The sequence below is a fragment of the Malus sylvestris genome, chromosome 4 (genome assembly GCF_916048215.2).
Source record: "Malus sylvestris chromosome 4, drMalSylv7.2, whole genome shotgun sequence".
Classification (NCBI taxonomy): Eukaryota; Viridiplantae; Streptophyta; class Magnoliopsida; order Rosales; family Rosaceae; genus Malus; species Malus sylvestris.
Window position 1 is genome coordinate 11689094 of NC_062263.1, and position 18385 is coordinate 11707478.

An 18385-nucleotide genomic window follows, 5' to 3' on the forward strand; every position below is an offset into this window, starting at 1 on the left:
GACTGTTGTTTGTCGTGGAAAAAATACCAAATAAATGAGAAAAAAAATTGATAAATTGTTACAACGTTCGGATTTATCTGGAAGCGCCACATGATTGCCAGCCGTGAGGCACTGCCAACGAGTAGCATAAATTTTGGGTGAGGTGGGGTAGTGCTGGATGGATTGGACGGCTCATCACCGTCTGATTCTCGATACGTTTTCTTTTTTTGGTCAAAGCTTCAAAGAGCAACATTTATTACAAACCAAAAACACAAATTTTATAAACTTTACAAGAATGAGGATGTCCGTCAAATCCTCTTTGTAAGGATCCCGGAGATTCTCTAATCATATTCGTTCATCGTACATTATAAAATCAATTTTCATTAGGTACTATATTTAATTTTAAATAAACAATAATTTATGACCTCACGATATACGATAAAACGGATGTAATTGGAGAACCCTCAGGATCCTCCCTAAAAAAAACAAACACAAACCAAAGGCCCAAAGCTAGCATATGAACAATAAAAAAAATGGGCCAAAGAAAAACAAATAAAAGCACAGCTTAAGCAACAATTTGAGCCCATATTAGAAAAAACAGTCTGAGAAATTGATTGCAGCCACCGCTACAACATTCCAGCACGATCCGTCAAATTCCACTCTTATAACTTCACGTCAGCTCGCCAATCGTAACATCCAACTCCAAGCACCACCAAGTACACAGCCTCAATTGAAGAAATCCAGCTGCCACAGGAAAAAAAGCCTGTGAGAACTCACGGGCAACAATCCCGGTAAAGCCAGTCAGAGATAAGAAGGTGGTGGTGTTGGGAACACCTGAGCCTATACAAGCACCGAATCTCTACACAGCAACTCAGTAAAGTTGGACTGCATATAGAAGAAAGGATGAACAAGGAAGAGGGACACAGGTGGGATGAGAAAAAAATGACAAATCGAAATAAAGAGCAGGGGAAAAACGCAATTGAAGGAAGGAAAATGAGACAACGAGAGGAATGGGAGAAAGGCTAACCAACCTCAACCGAAGTTAGGGTCGACGCCACCAGATCTGTGCAAATTTGAAGCTCTCACACAAACAATGAGAATAACTTTCAAACTGATAGAAAGTCTCTCACAATGAGAGAAAAAGATTTAATTTAAAATTCTTGATACGGGTTTGGGTAAGTTGTTTTTGTGTTGAGAAGATTGGAGTATGGTATCTAAATTTTAGTTAAATTGGATGTTTTATTATTGAATTATAGGTTTGTGAATATTTGTCTATCATAGAGTGTAGCAATTGTCCTTTTTTTATCACACTGTTAAAACTTCTATCCAACCAAAATAAAGGGTTAATTTAATGGAAGGAGAACAATGCTCCATGTGGGTCAAAATCTGAATTAATGCTTCAATTTTCTGTTTTCTTTCTACAAAGGGGTGGGGTGGATATTATAATCAAGGATTAATCTCAGTTTACTGCTCTCAAGTTTCTTTGTTTTCAACATTTGGTACATCAAGTTTTTTCATCCCAAAGTAATACCTGAAGTCATAATTTTGGGATACATTCATACATCCATTAAGGTTACAATTAAATCTACTGTTAACTGGTGACATGGCACCCATATGGACAATAATTGGGCGTCATGTGTCAATATGGCCCATCTTGATATTAAAAATTTAAAGAAATTAAAAATTAAAAAAATAAAAAATAAAAACCTAAATACATCGACCCTTCCCCTCCCTCTTCCACTCCGCTTTCCTTTGTCCCTTCCTTCATACACAACCCACCTCTCCCTCACCACCATACGCCAACCCCAATCGACCCATTTCTAGATTTGACGGTGGCAATCCTTGGCGACGACTTAAGGAGTAAGAACTTGAAGGCATTAGGGTACACCAACTGTGTAGGAAAAGATTAAAATTGGGATGATTCTGGAGCGAGGATAGACGAATTGGTTGCCATGACAGCCTGCCCAGTTATTTCATTGGCGGAGGTCGATAGGGATGAAGATCCACAAACCGGATCTGGAAAGGAAGTAGGATGTATCCGTGGAGGGGTGGCTGGATTTTGAGTTTCACTATCCACATTTCGCCGATTCGATTATCTTCCCTTACTGATCGATTGGTCTTCCTCCCTACAAAAATACATATTTTGGTATGAAAATTCGAGATGGGTTTTTGGGTAGGGGCATAAAAGGGAGTTGGGGGTTGGGAGGATTTTGGGGAGGAGGAGGAAGGGAGGAGCAAGAGAGAGAGGTGGTGAGAAATCTGCTATATATTGATAGGGAGGAGAGAGGGAGGTAAGAAGGTGGGGGTGATATGAGGTTAGGGAAGCAGATCATGGAATCTGCGAAACATTTTTATGTTTTTGTTTTGTTTTATATTATTTTAATATCCATGTGGCACCCAGTCATTGTCCACGTCGGTGCCACATCACCAATTAACGGCAGATTTAACAGCAATCTTAACTGATGTATGAAAGTGTCCCAAAATCATGACTTCAGGTACCATTATAAGATGAGAAAAACTTGATGTACCAAATGTTGAATTCCAAGAAACTTAAGGGTATTGAATTGAGATTAACCCTATAATCAAACACGTTGAACTAATAAGGTGGCTGTAATTTTCTCCCCGAGCTGAGAGCTTTTCTCCCTAAGTTGAGAGTTTTTTCTCATTGTTTGTGTGAGGCATTCAAACTTAAGAAAATCTTGTGGCAACGGCCCTAGCTTAGCCCGCGGTCGATTGTCGTGTCCTTTCTTTATTCTTTTCCTTCTTTTTTTCTTGCCTATATTGTTGTTTATCCCAAATTTTTACTTCGATCTGTTCAATTCCTCAATCCCCGAGGTTATACCTCTTCCTGGCTCTTCCTTGGTCTAATTTTCAGCCATGTGTCTTGTTGATATCGTGTGTAGAGTTCCGGTGTATACATCAGCTCAAGTGTTTCCAACATTACCACTATTTCTTTGTTGTCTCCCCGTTCCAGCAGTTCACTCGTGGGTTTCCATGAGCTTTATATTGGTAGTTGGCTTCTCTTGCTTAGTTGCCAACCATCACTGGTCTATGACTCTGCTCAAGTAGCAAATCAGGGTTGGAGGTGGCATATGATAAGGCAATACATGGCGGTGAACAGGGAATCGGATGGATTGATTGGCACTCTAGCGGTGGAGAATGCAGTGGAAGCTTTTGGTTTTGGCTGTTGTGTTTTTTTTTTTTTTTTGGACCTTACTATTTATGGACTCTTTTGTGTTTTTCTTTTGTTCTTATGCCCTTTTTTATTTGTTTATATGTGAAAGTTGGACCTTTGGTTTGCTTGTAAGTATGTGTTTGGTGTTTAATAAAATAACCCTTTTATCAAAAAACACAAAAAAACAAAAAAAGGTGGTGTGGTTATGGTCGATTCAATCTGGTTCACTTCTCAAATTGAAACCAAAATAGGAATATTATATCGGTTCAATTATGTTTGATTTTTTCAAAACTTATTAAGAAAACGTACGGTTCGGTTTAATGCGGTTTGGGTTCGGTTTGACCAGTTTCGGATTCTAATCATATTATACATCTTCTTTTTTCCAATCCTTAAATCCAATCATGAGATAATAATTTATGAACATTTCACATTTTAAACTAATCTAGTTTAAGCTAAGGACAAAGATTATTACTTAAAGCCGTCTCATTAAATGTTATAAGCTTAAACGATAAGTCTAAGTAATATGTAATTAAGAGAATGTAATCTAAAGAAGTGAGATTCATGAGATCTTTCTCTTTCACAAACATATATTAATCGTTCTTGATCATATGGTTTCCATTGCAATATGGATAGATTAGTACATACTATGCCATCTCCGTGGAGAATGATAAGTCTCGAGTTATTGGTGTGAATGACACCAAAACAAGTATGTAGGTGCTCAATAGAGAGTGAATACACTGAGCGCGATCAATCAGAAGTTCTTATACTTATGTCACATGAGAACTCACTAATTATGATAATGCGAAACAATCTTTTGACCAGAAGCATCATAGTTGTCTTGTGGTTATGTTCTTAATCTTTGACTATGCTAAAGGCGCTCTAATGCGATCGTGTCCACGACATTGTTGTGGTTAAGCTACCTAACCATGTAGGCATATTAATGTAAGCGAATGAATCTCCAACCTTCAAATTGTTGAAGAAGAATATTCTATAATATGATTTGAATAAGATTGAGGAAGTACATTCCAAACTTAACTTGGGTAACCATGACTACTACGAGTTGTCACTCTTGGTTTGTGGAAGCCTTGATGACTAATCTTTACTAAAGGGAGAATTGAAAATAATTTTCAATTCACAATCAATTAGTAAAAGTTCTAATCGCCCACTGTCGTACTAAAAAATGCCTAATGGATGACACACAGTAATGTTTGAAAGATATAACGAAATTTAAGTAAGGATAATTACATAGTTTAATTTTTTTATAACTAAGATTAATTAATATGTTAATTAATTAAACGAATAAGTTCGTTTAAGACCTCATATTAGTTTAGTGCATCAAGGCCCAACAGGCTTCGAATCATCAAGCTCATTATTTTAAGTTGTATGAGAACTTAGATACAAAAGGGCATAAAGCCCTCTAGCTAGAGAAGGCTAGCTATAAAGAGAATGAGGAAGAGTTGGTTATAATTTCAATTGTGTCACTCAATGTAAGTGGCTACATAAATGGAACTATAGCACTTTCCCGCATTAGGGTTGCTTTGAGGAAAGATGAGAGAAAACAAACTCTCTTTCTCTCTAAAAGGCCGGGCATATAGTTTGATGATACTAGATCTTCCTCCTCCTACATCAAACATCTCATTTCTCAATCCTTCCTTGGTGTCGAAACATAGAGGCCTCCTCTTTTGGTGGCTTTTGGAGAATATATTCCTCCATCTAATTCCAAGAAGATGAGGAGCTAAGATGCAAAGTTCCTTCCTTCATCCATATCCATGGAACCAAGGATCAAAGATGCAAAGGATTGAAGGCCCTTGTTGGGTGATTAACCTTTGCAAGGCAAAGAAGATCTTTAAAAGTATAACAAATCTTAACTCTATATGGGAATTTGGGTTGGGCTTTGGTTCACAACTACTAAGCTTTGGATTTCATGGTTAAAGTTTTGTTTTTAAGTGCATACAAGCATACTTCATCATTTAAATGTTAGATGCATGCATGTATGTTGCTCCATGAACTTAGTATATTCAAATTATTCCTTCACCTCCACAAACACCAAACCTAAATATTGTGACCAAAAAGTTTAACTCAGCCACAAATGGAACTCTACGAGATCAAGATGTTGATCAAGACATGTAACAAGAGAGAGAAGAGAAAAAGAGAGAGCGGACATGAAAAGAGAGCGACAGAGAAGAAGAAGAAGAAGAAGAAGAAGCAAGACGTGTAAGAAAAGAGAGAAGAAAAAGAGAGAGCGGATAAGAAGAAAGAGTGGCAAGGCAGAGTACGACGTGGCAAAGAAATAAGAAAAAGCACAGATGTCACTATTCTAAAAATCGACCTACGCGGCATCTAGGCGCTAGATGATAGAGCTCGGACTTGATTTTGGCCAAAACGTTTAGTTAAGGCATGTAGGATTTAGGCGGCTGCATAGGCACTCTAGGCGGCACTAGGTGACAATCTAGGCAGTTTGAATTTCGCTGCAACTCACCCAACTTGCTACAACTCTTGCATCACTTGTACAATCCCCAATCGTATCGGCGGAGCCTTGGCAAACTTTCTACGTCTCACAGTCCATGCATAGAAGAAGGAAGAAAGTATGATAAGAGAGAGATATAATGGAGGAGAACAAAATGAAGATGACGGCGTTAGGGTTTGGAGGCAGAGTTTACCATTGTGGATGCTCCTTTGATGCTCTCGAGGCAGAGAGGTGAGGCGTGGAGTTGATTTGCAGGAACAGTCATGGTCTTGTATTTTGACTTTAATATAAAAACGAGGCTTTTTCTATGCAGTTTTAAGGGTTTGGGGTTATCCTAGGAGCCCATAGGTTATACAATTAATAATAAAAGCTTTAAAATATTACACTACTTTTATTTTATAATATATAATAAACCTATATAATAAATCTTTTAAAAAATAACATAATATTTAATGTTTATTTGTATATATATTATGCAACATATTTAATTAATTTGTATAATATATAATAAATATACTTAAATCTACCTATGCCTTAGGCCCCAATTCGCCGCCTGCTTGCCTACTAACTGATTAGCATCTAGTGACTTTTAGACCCACAATAGTTGCATAGTTGAGAAGAAAAAAAAAAACAAATAATAGAAGAACTGAAGAAAAAAAACAAGAAAATTATGAAAGCGATGCGGCTCAAAAGAAGAAATGAAAGGAAGAGATGAGACGAAAAAAAAATTGTCAACTTTAAATTTTTTTAACAAACAATATTATCTAGAGAGGGTGGGTGTGACGACCCGTCCCTAATCTTATGTTTTTACAAAATTTTAAAAGTGTGATTTTACGAAAATGCCCTTAGAGGCGAGGGTCTTGACTTTCGTTGACCAATGTATAGCGATGTGTATGAATTAATCCATTGGTGTTTTCTTAAAGTACTTGACATTATGGAATTGTAAACCCGAGAAGTACTTTTGGTTTGGTCACTATTTATATATTTTTATATATTTTTCTAATTTATATATTTTATTTATGATTTAGTGATTTGAGGGGGGGAGTTGAAAAAGAGGAAGAAAAAGAAAGAGAGGAAATGGAAGAGGGAAGAGAGATGGGTTGCTGCCCAATCGCAGGGGAGGAAGAGAGGAAACTGACCAACCAGAGAGAAGGGAAACAAGGGAAATGAGGGAAGAAAGAAAGAGGGGGAAGAAACCGGGTCACCACCTTAACCCGTTTTTTTTGTCTCGACTTGGTCGGAAATAATGGAATCCTTGGGTTCCACGGGCCAAATTACGTCGGTTTAAGCTAAACCACCATTTGGGATGTACTCCACGACCCTCTCCTTATCAGTTCCACCCCAAATTCGAAGAAATTGGGCTCGAAATCATGAAGAATGGCATCGATGGGTGCGGCGGGTCACGTAGGCAATCGGTCATATCCGAAGGTAATCACATCAATCTCCACCACCATTAAGCTCCCCTAGAACCCAGGAACAAAGCCTAGGCAGTGGTGGAGGCGTTGGAGCAAGTTTGGAGGTCGAATCGAGCACACCTAAATATAGGGTTTCCGACGGGTTTTAATGAAATTGAGGCTCTTCCCAGCCTATTTGGCCTTGGTCATAGGTATGAAAGTTACTCTACTTATTGAGATCTTCATTCTTGTAAATTTTGGTAATTTTTTGGAAATAGTTGGATTTTCCAGCGAGTCGGGGCGGCCGACCGCCACCCACGACGACGTGTGCGGTGGTGCGTGGCCAGGTGGCCGTCAATGTTATCCTTAGGCTAAATTAGATTTCTTGAGTTCAGTTTTGGCAATTGTATATCGTAGGTTGATTACTTGGACCTAAACTCATTAGGATACGTTACTTGGTAAAGATATGAATCGACGATCCGACCATTGGATCGTCACCAAACTTTAGTATGTTATAGTATATAATATTTGAGGATCATAGGAATTTACAGATCAGGAATCCGATATACAGATGTTCCCGAATTGGATTTGTAAGTTCATAAAATAAAAGGTTAACCGCCACTTAGTTTTGGCAATTGGCGAAGATCCGATTGTTGGATCGTAATGGAACTTTAGGATGTTGTTCTAGAAGTATAATGTGCATCTTTGGAAGCAACAGATCAGAAATCCGTGATGATCTTCTGAATTGAATTACGTAGGGATGTGTTTTATGTAAATTATGTATTCTATTGGTAAGAACTCTGAGATGCGATTTGATAATTGTCATAGGCGACGATGGTTCATGATGTCTCGATATGCATGCTAGGAAGTCGTAGCTCAGACCTTAGGTGAGTGGGTCTTTTCCTTTCTATCGTGTATATATATATATATATATATATGATTGATAATTCCTCAAACGGTTATAAACTGATTATTGCATATAATTACAATGAATGTCGTGAAGTACTAATGTGAACTACAAATAGTTTGATCCCTGTTCAGAGTAAGTAGGCAGTCTAATGAGACATTATATGTAGCCATACAATAATTGAAACAAAAACCTTGTTTGGAAATTGAGCAATGTGAAGGAAATTGGTAAAAGTATGAGATTTAACCTTATGTTTTTAGTGATTGGATGTGGATCATAAATCAATGTGGAAGGAATCAAGAAATTGAAATAAGGAAACGTAAGTAATGATAGTTAATTAAACTAGTGTTTAGTTGGACTTATCCCTGATAATTACTTCCGAAAACAAATAATTCGGGAGTAGGGCGTTACAGCTTATGCATTTTTATGCCACCTTATATATATATATATATATGTATATAATTGGAAATGCTATAATGTGGTTGAGTATCAGATTTCATCATGATTTATCTATATGTATATTACCTGCACACAATTATTATGAACGTTTTGAAGTGCAAAGGCCATCACAGGACACCCAGGTAAGTTCAGGTGAGTTTATGGTATTAATTGAAATGATGGGGTTATGGTATGACTACATGTATGTTTAGGCAACTCCGTATAGGTTGTAATGATAGGCAACTCCGACACTGTCGTACAGGTTGCCCATGAATCGTATATGTTACAATAGATATAGTTAGAGCTCATAAAGCTGCACTCCGGTGTTAGTGCTCCCGCCCGTGGCTAGGGCACAATCATTCACGTGATGTTCACCTCCCACACCTTACGCTCACCTTGGATCCAAGGTAGGTGCACAGTCCTATCGTACGGACCACTATAGGTGATTCCGACTTGTAGGCGACCCACGATTATTCGCACAGTCTTCACATGATCGTAGCACTTGAGCGTATTTATTTACACCCAGTTTTGTAGTACAGACCATTTTAAGTGGTTCCGACTCGTGTGCAGGTATACTTATTAAGCTATGGATAAGTCGTACAGGTCTCTAGAGGTGTCTCTGACTTATGAGCTAGCATATGTGATGAATATGTGATGAGCTAGCATATGTGATGAAATATGTGATGAGCTAGCATATGTGATGATTATGTGATGAGTTAGCATATGTTATGAAATATGTGATGAGCTAGCATATGTGATAAAATATGTAATAAACTAGCATATGTGATAAGATATGGGTAAGTCGTATAGGTCACTATAGGTGACTCTGACTTACGTGCTAGTATGGGTTATTAATCACATGATTATTGATATTGCTGATGAGATGCTGCGTTGTTGTATATTTATGATTTTTCTGGAAATTATACAAGTGTTGTAGCGAGGAGTTATAATGTTTTAAACTCAATTTTCATCGATCATCATGAGGAAATTGCATTGGAACTTTGACTTGATCTATTGCCTTCAAGAGTTATGTTGATAATGTTTTAAGTAAGGTTTTCCATGTTAGAACTCTCTTTCACATAAACTAAGTATAGAAAAACCAAACATTAAAAACCATTCAAATTATGAGAAGTTTACCAAAATAATTATGAGAAGAAATAAAACAATTGTACTATACCATATAAAAATATATTAGCCTCCAACCTAATGCACAATGGACGGCTGAGATTAAACCTCAGCTGATCCAATGGTCACCAATTTTTTAAATTAAATATACATATAATTATTATAGTTTGTAAGGGTATAAAATTGTTCAATTAATATATGCTAGTATATGGGCATACACAAAGTGTGTGAGAAATTTTTTTATTGAAATACAAGGAGAGATGAAGAGAGTGATAGAGAATGTGGGAAATGGGAAGTTTTGTTTTTATTTTTTTATAATTAAAGATATAATAAGATTACATGTAGGTGATGCTTTGAAAAAAAAAAAAATTTGGTAGCATGAAATTACATTTCTACCCCATATTTCTGATTCATATTCTGTTTTAATTAGAGGGTTAAACTGGTAATTTCATAAGGTTTTGGTTAACAATGAGTGTTTTATTAATTAGTAAAGATAATTATTATAGTATTTTTTTAGGGTTATAAAATTATTAAATTAATATTTTGCTTATCGTGTATCATGTTACCCTCGTGTATACCCGAACCAACCCGTTATCTTAACAGGTGCTTATCGGGTTACCTAATAATGACCCGATTCGTTATCGTGTCAACCCGAACACCTGTTAATTTCGTATCATGTCAGGTTATCAGGTCGTGTCAAAAATTACCAAAACTAGGTTGGAGACTATTTTCATGTCAATTTGAACTATTTTTAGCCTTATAACTTTTTGACCAAATCGGTTGGAGATGACTCTAAAATCACGGAGCTGAGCTTGAAAACGGTATCGCATAACTTTTTGGCGACATATTTGGGATCCTCGCACCAACTAAATTCAAATTGGATGAGATGATCTGAAACGAACAAGATGGAGCAAAATGATCGTTTTTTTAATAGGTGGTGGGGTTGGATGAGATGATCTGAAACTTTCCACTAGTATAGCTCAAATCCATCATTCTCGTGGTTTTGAGTAAGCAACCGAATGACTAATTTCGTCGTCGTACTGGGTCAAGAGGGTCAGGCGATTCATGGATTCAATCTCTCTTTCTTGTGTAACGTCTGTCGGATTCTCTCTCTGGTTTCTCTAGAAGGTACTCTGTCTCTCTCTAAACTATACCAACTCCTCTCTGTCTCACTTTAAAACCAGAACTATTTCTCGCCGATTAGAAATTTTCTTATGGTTTTCATCATATTCTCTTGGCTTCCGTTCGGTTGGTGGGAAAGGTAAGGAAAAGAAAAAAAATATTGAATTTTCAGATTCTTTAATTGAAATTTGAATGCATGTGTTTGCAAGCTTAGACTATGAAAACATCCTGCTGAATTTGAACCTAGTAGTTTTGTGGTTTGCAATTTGATCTTGGTATTGTAATTCTGCTGCATTAAAATTGGAAAGATCTGAGTTTTAGAAATTAACGAGAAAATATGCCCCTGCGTTGCTGCGGGACTTGAATGTATTAGTCGCAATAGGCATGAATAGTTTCCACACAAAGCAACTAAAAAGACGTAGCACCTAAAGAATCAATGAACAATTGGGACATCTTACTCACTCATATGTGTCTCAATCACTATTTCAAATCCCTATTGAACAAAAGTCATATTTCTTCAAATTGAATCGACATCGTTGATCAAGCAATTAAACATTCATACTGGCAAATAATTGACCCAAGAGTTGAGCAGATATATAGGGATTGGAAAAATACAAAGTGAGCACCAATGATACTGCACCAGTACAAAGAGCATTTGACACACCCTGACCTAAATCAGGGCGTGTTGGCCGTCACGTGAGAGAGACATAACCATATGCACAGTGCGGAAGCAAAAGAGATATAAGGAATTATGAATAAACAAAAACCAAATCAACTAGAGTACTAACTAAGATAGAGTGCTAGTGCAAGATTAAGTGTGAATTACACAACCAGAGGATAAATAGTTTAAGTGCAGTCAAGCAGGACAAGTGTTAATTATACAACACCTAAGGGTGATCCTACATTAATGTTTTTATGTCAGAACCCCCATCGAAATCCTCGTGATCCACCAAGCACTTCTATCTAAAACCTAGAAGGGCACAAAACAGAAAGTGTGAGTAGGCAAAAACAAAGCTTTTCAAAATCATTTCATTTATCAAAAGTTATAACCCCTTGCCATAAAACCTGTATAATTTCCCAGAAAATAATAGTGAAAATAAGCTGTATCATAAATCATACTCAAGATGAAAATCCATAAAAGTATACCATGCCAAAGTATCTCAATGCAATGCCATAAGTAATCCAGACAAATATATCAATGCTAGATATCGCATCAGTTAAATCCCTCTAACTCAATCTGTAGGGCTGAATATATATATATATATAGCTCATAACCAATCTCAATCATATCAAATCAAATCCTGCACACAAGTCAGAACCACCTAAAGTGGTCTGTATGACAAGACTAGGTGTAAAGTAAATATGCTCTAGTGCTACGATCACGTGAAGATTGTGCAAATAATCGCGGGTCACCTATAAGTCGGAACCACCTAAAGTGGTATATACGACAAGCATGTGCACCTAACTTGGATCTGAGGTGAGCATATGGTGCGAGAGGTGAACATCACGTGAAGGATTGTGCCCTAACTCTGGGCGGGAGCACTAACACCGTGGTGCAGGTTTATGAGCTCTCAATACATCACATCATATATCACATAACTGAAGTAACCTCATTTCTTTAATTTATGAACTTACCTGACACTTACTTGTGCGTCCGCAGCACCAATCGTAAATATATGCAACTACTAATGCATAATAAAATAGACAGATACTTTGCTGGCATTTCAAAACGTATAATCATTCAAATTCATTTTTTGGGAAAAACTCAAGTATATAGGTATATACGGAAAACCAAAAGCCCACTCACTGATATGTTGAAGGGTCGTAGCCCCCGAGCCTCAATTGATGGCGCTCATCCTCATGATAGGTCTCACCTATATGTGAGATAACTAAATAAACGTTATTTAAAGCACATACACAAAACTAAGAAATAACTTCTCATACAAAGCTCAAATGGGGTATTTTAATATATCACCATGATCTACTCATCCTTAGGAACATCCCCAAATTTTTAGAAAAAAATTTCATGATCCCACATGCCGGCCAAGGCACGGCCAGACGCACGGCTCACACGCAGGCACGTGCCTGGCACACCAAACGGATTCCCTAACGGTGTTAGGGAATATTCTGTCAAAAATCAGAATATGCCGTTAAAGTTACTTGACAGCGTCAAAATTTTCCGACAATTTTGACGGAATATTCTCCTCCTTCTTCTTTGGTTCGCCGAAGTCCGGCGCCGGTCACCGCTGCACTCGCCGAAAACTGGAAAATCTTAAAACTTCAATATCTTCTTCGTTTCTTCACCAAAATTCATGAAATTTGAACCAAATTGAAGCTTAGGATGAGAGGAACAAAACCTTACCACTTTCAAGCCTTGAAATCCACGAAATCTTGCCAGAGAACCCTCGATAATTCGGCCAAAATTTGAAACTTGTCAAACCTTACTTCCCGACGTCCAAAACACTTCTTTTTTCTTCTCCGAGCTTCACGAAGATGTTTTAAGGCTTTCTAGCAGCTTAAAATCTCCTAAAAACTTCACAATCACGAATGCATAAACAGTAACCCAAAACTGGGTTCTCGGATTTTTGGGAAAATGAAGTCTTCACATTCTAAAAACGCTATAGATGTGTTCCTGAGCTCATAAGGAACACAAAGATGACTTCAAAAGCCTCGATCCCGTGAAGAAATTGCTTGGTTTGAGGTTTGTCCGTACGTATTGTACGAAAAAATGGAGAAAAACCGAGAGGGAGGAGAGAGAGAGAGGGTCAACGGGATTGGGTATGGGTGTGTGTGTGGTCCAGATTTTCTTACAAACAACCAAAACAATTAGAACCTTGCATTTTAATTGGGTCCAAAAAATTAGAAACTTAACATATTGGACCACCTCTAAAAGTATGTCACACACAACACCTCAACGTCCAAGGGCAAAATAGACATTTCACACTGACGATAAAATAATCTGGGACGGGCTGTGACAACATCACTCACCAGATAATCTAGCTTGAAATGATAGGGAAAGAACCTTGACTAAGATCTTCAATCACTGAGACAACCCAAATGAATACAGAAAAACACAATTAATAAACACGGGGACAAAGAACCTGAGAAGCAGAAACAAACTTCTATGCACAAAAAAATTGTGCAAGTAAACAAACATCCAGTTATACTGAGACTTGAATGATCCATGTTTTATAATATAACTTAAGCCCAACCATGAATTTACAAAAAAAATTGGTAGAATTATTAACATAACTCGGAAAAAAAAAAGACTCAACTTTGCAATTAAATTTCCTACATAACTTAAACCCGACAAATTTAACTAATTAGATTCATCCACAAAATAGATTTTAACATAACCTCAAAGAGTTTATTCTAACCAAGTAAACCATTACTCAACAAAAAACATGTAGACAAAGCTCTTATCAAAATCACAATATTGTAATGAACAGGAACTTCAAAATAATCTCAGCTACGCATTTTTCCAAAACGAAGGAAAAATCTACTTTGTAACTTAACTTAATATACGAAACCACCAATTGAAACCACCAATTTAGTCACCTAAAATTCATAACCAACGCAGAAAACAACTCCAAATCCTTAGGTTTACACTTGTATGAGCCAAAGGTCAAGTTTTTACAAAACACTCATCCCACAATATGAAAAACAGATCGAAAAATTAAATTTTTGTATAGAAATAAGCTCGAAGGTTCAATTTTTACAGACACGGTCATTTTATACACAATAAGCATACATAAAAACATAAAACTTGACAAATTTTCATTAACTTCTCAACCAAGACAAAGAACTTAGTGGGTGCTGTTGAATGAAAAATAATTCAGAATTGTTTTTACATTTTTATTATTTTCTAAGTTTTTCCCGGAGCCAAATTAAACCAACATGCTTACAAAAAATTTATACATGTAAGGCTGGAGAATGCTTTCAAGGCCTTTTTCTTTTCTATGTCGTTAAGTAAATCCAATTTCACTACCACTTTCTGCAGAAAGAAAACAATTTTCAATTAACAAATTGTTTTGGTAGAGAAAATGGAAATTCATTAATACAAATACTAATACTGATTTCTGGGATTTTAGGGTTTTTTTGTTACCCTTGTAACTAAAAGCCTAAAAATCCTAGAAAAATGCCAAGAAGCTTAAACAGAAAAAATCATATTTTCAACAACCAAAACCCAACATCGATTTAATCATAAACGAAAGAAGATATTAAAATCTAAACACAGAGTCACAAATTAACGAATTGAAAACCCACAAAAAAATACATAAAATAAAAATAAAAATAGGCAACTGGCCTTAAAACAAAGAATAAATACACAGAACAGAGAGAAGTGTACCCAAAATGAGAGAAAATGAAACAAATATATAGAGAGACAACCATCCCCCAAAACCTGACCTAACTGTACTAAAAAATTTGAAAATAATCAATAGCCTTTTAATCACTACATGTAGGGGACAATAATGAAATAAAATACAAAACTAAGGATTTTTAAATGCCACAATACTTAACAACTACCATACATAGTTCTTTAAAAATGAGTATAAACTAACCTGTAATCACAACAGCAAACAACAACAACAAAAAAAAAAAAAAAAAAAAAAATCAGAGAACGCAATATTCTTTCATATTTTCTAATAAATTTTAAACCTAGAAATGGTTACATCTACCTTTTATTTACACCCCACCTGTTGCTCTACCCTTGCATCTATTAATCCAAATTCATTCAAGAAACAATGCAGAGGAGAAATGCACTCAAAATCAAAAGATAATGGTGAATTGGTGATGCAGATGCTAATATTAGCAATTGATTAGCTTTTGTTATACAATTGGGGTACAGATGCTAAGATGGCTTTGGAAAAAAAGCAATTGGCGTCATACCTTTCCAAATCAAGAGAAGCAAACTGGCAAAATTTATCATAAATTAGAGGCATACCTTTCTGAAGTGTGGAATAAGAGCTAGCAGAAAACTGGTAGTACCCTGAAATTAACAATAAATTTAACAAATTGGATGATGAAAATCAAAACAAAGAAGCCTAAGAAACAATTAAGAGGGAAAGAGAGTACGTCTACAATGAAGTTCAGATTAAAAGGGTGTGATTTTAGCTTTTGGATTACTCAGGGCTAGGGTTGTAATCTATATTCATATTAGAGATGAGAGTAGAATTGAAAGCACTTCCAAAATTATACACTGTATTTTCCTTCAACCTAAAAATAGAATTAACCCTTCACATGTTAGATTCTGAAAACCACATAAGGAGTAAAGTCTAAAATATCAATTTCAATTTAATATTGACCAGATCTCAATAAAAATAAAAGTAAATCAAAGAAGAAAAACGTACACACCATGCCTATGCATGTACATTAGCTTATGCACATGTGAATAAAATTAGACATTTTTAAACCTTTACCATCATGACCACTATGAAAAGCTTTTTCAATTAATAATTGAGCCTGAAATAAAGAAAGCCTTTCTCACCTTGATGCAAGGCGGACAACAAAAACATTATGTATGGATTAATGTATAATATATGAGATCCTATCTGTTTTTTATTGACTAATGCTTCAACATCAGTCACCTAATTCATATCACACATCCATACATACCTGAGAATGATTATTCCCACCACCATAACGTTGTTGCTTTATTATGTTTTTTCATTGAGAAGAAAATGAAAGAGCATCATGAAAAATTTAGTTCCAATATACCTGAGAACAATTCACATGTTATTACCTTAAACTGGAGTTAAAGTTACTCACCCATTTTTTTTTTCATCACACCAAGACAAAAATAAAGGAAGACTTGTAATCCTATAAATTAGCAAATACTCTACCATCCTAAATTCCTAATCCCACTTGACTTCGCTGCCCCACACCTTTGTCCCCTGTCTCCCATTAACTAAAAACACTCCCAAATCACATCAGTCAGCCATACAACAAAGCCACTGGCCACATCAAATATTAGGCACAATTTAGGTAACCAAATTCAAAGAATAGAGTTCGGATAACGAAATGCAAAGAACACGATACATATTGTAAAATTCAAGAACATGATTCAAAGGATTTGAACTATATTGTGTTGAAAACTTACCGAAGAGCGACGATTCCAGGGCGGTAGCGGTCAGGCTTCTTGACTATCCAGTTGTGGGTGCTGATTTTATTGAAGCCTCAAAATCAAAACAATTAGCAACTTAGATCCAATAACTGATTGTTTCTTGGAAAAAATAGCTTGCAATTATTGACCCAACACAGATTTTGCAGCATTAATTAAGAGAGAAATATAGTTTTATTTACTTGTGACTAAATCTTTCTTGTTTTGTGGTAATTTGTATAGCAGACAGCCAATCAATATGTATAATTATTCAAACAGATTAAGACTCCTAATCAAATCAAATCGTTTATGGTGCAGCTAATGAATAATCGAGAGCCGAAGCGACTCCTGCTTTTGAGTGATAGAAAACCCTGCAGTGATAGTCTAATCGCCGCTCTTGCTGATGTCGATGCTATCGCCGTCTTGACGCTCGACATGCTTCCGGCCGTACTCGTTTGGTTGATGGTGTAGTCGTCTTCCACTATCTGCTTGATGGTGTGTGACTCCACAGCAATCGTCTCATCGACCTCGAACACCTCGCGGCTGGTGAGACTGAGAATGGCGAGAGAGAATCAGTGAGGGATTTTAGGGAAATTACTGAGTGAGAAGAGATGGATGAGGGGATTTGATGGATGGCTAGAGAGAGAGGGGAGAGCAAAAGAGGAAAAGAAAAGGGGAATAAAATTTACTAAACACATAAGTAGACCTGTAAACGAGTCGGGTTTATCGGGTTTTGGGTCGGGTTCAATCCGACCCGTTAAGTTAACGGGTCACCCATTTCACCCGTTAACACCCATTAATGATAATTGTAATTATTTTTTGTATAGAGTTTATTTTTGTTGTTAAGACTTTACTGAAATTACTAAAACATCATCAACTAACAGGTGCTAATGGGTTGACCTAAAATGACCTGTTATTTAACGGGTTATTAACGGGTTCACCTGTTAGCGACCCAATCCGTTAAGCATCCACCCAAATATTAATATTAATGGGTCTGGTCGGGTTAACTGATCGGGTCCAAAATGCCCGGTCTACACAGAAGTAAAATTAATAGAAATAAATTACTGAAATTAAAACCCAAATTCCAGAAATGAAGAAAAATGGAACCCCAATATGGAAATTAATCACCTTGGGGAACATCTTCGTGTGATGGAGGGACTTGTGGATGTCCAATTGTCCATGGCGTAGTCTACCGTGTTGGTCATGTTAAGGAGCTTGATCTTGGACTCGAGGATTTGCTCATCTGGATACATTTGACGCTCTAGCAGGAACGAGAGGAGGGAAAAAAAATGAAGAAATTTGCGTTTAGGGATATGGGTTTGTCGTAGAATGCTGGAATGATATGAAGAAATTAGGGTTTGCGGAGAGTAGCAGAAACTGAGAATGGCCTCATGTTTGCCCTACAATCCCCTCACCATCGATCCCAAATTCCCAATCAATCCCAACAATTAAGATGACAAAAGTACCCTCCAAACTTTTAATCCAGGCAGTTCCATCTTACCCTAGATGGGCATTCCCATCATTTGAACACCCAAAGGGCCAGCCTCATCAACAATTGAGGTAAGCCCAGCAAGCACAACCCAAAACGAACTAACCTAGCCGCCTTCACCCCAATGGCAATCTTGTAAATAAACTGAAATGGCATCCAAAACACTGTTCACATGAATAGTGCAATTTC

At 36.6% G+C, this 18385-nt stretch overlaps 1 long non-coding RNA gene across 1 annotated transcript; it reads right to left on the bottom strand.

Annotated features, from left to right (window-relative positions):
- Positions 1-10935: 10935 nt before the first annotated feature.
- On the bottom strand, positions 10936-18091 carry LOC126617763 (uncharacterized). Its single transcript, XR_007621520.1, has 7 exons — positions 17815-18091; positions 17078-17304; positions 16708-16783; positions 12970-15597; positions 12768-12869; positions 12415-12481; positions 10936-11577 (listed from the first exon to the last, which is right to left on the bottom strand). It is a non-coding gene; the product is annotated as an uncharacterized LOC126617763 (long non-coding RNA).
- Positions 18092-18385: the final 294 nt, after the last annotated feature.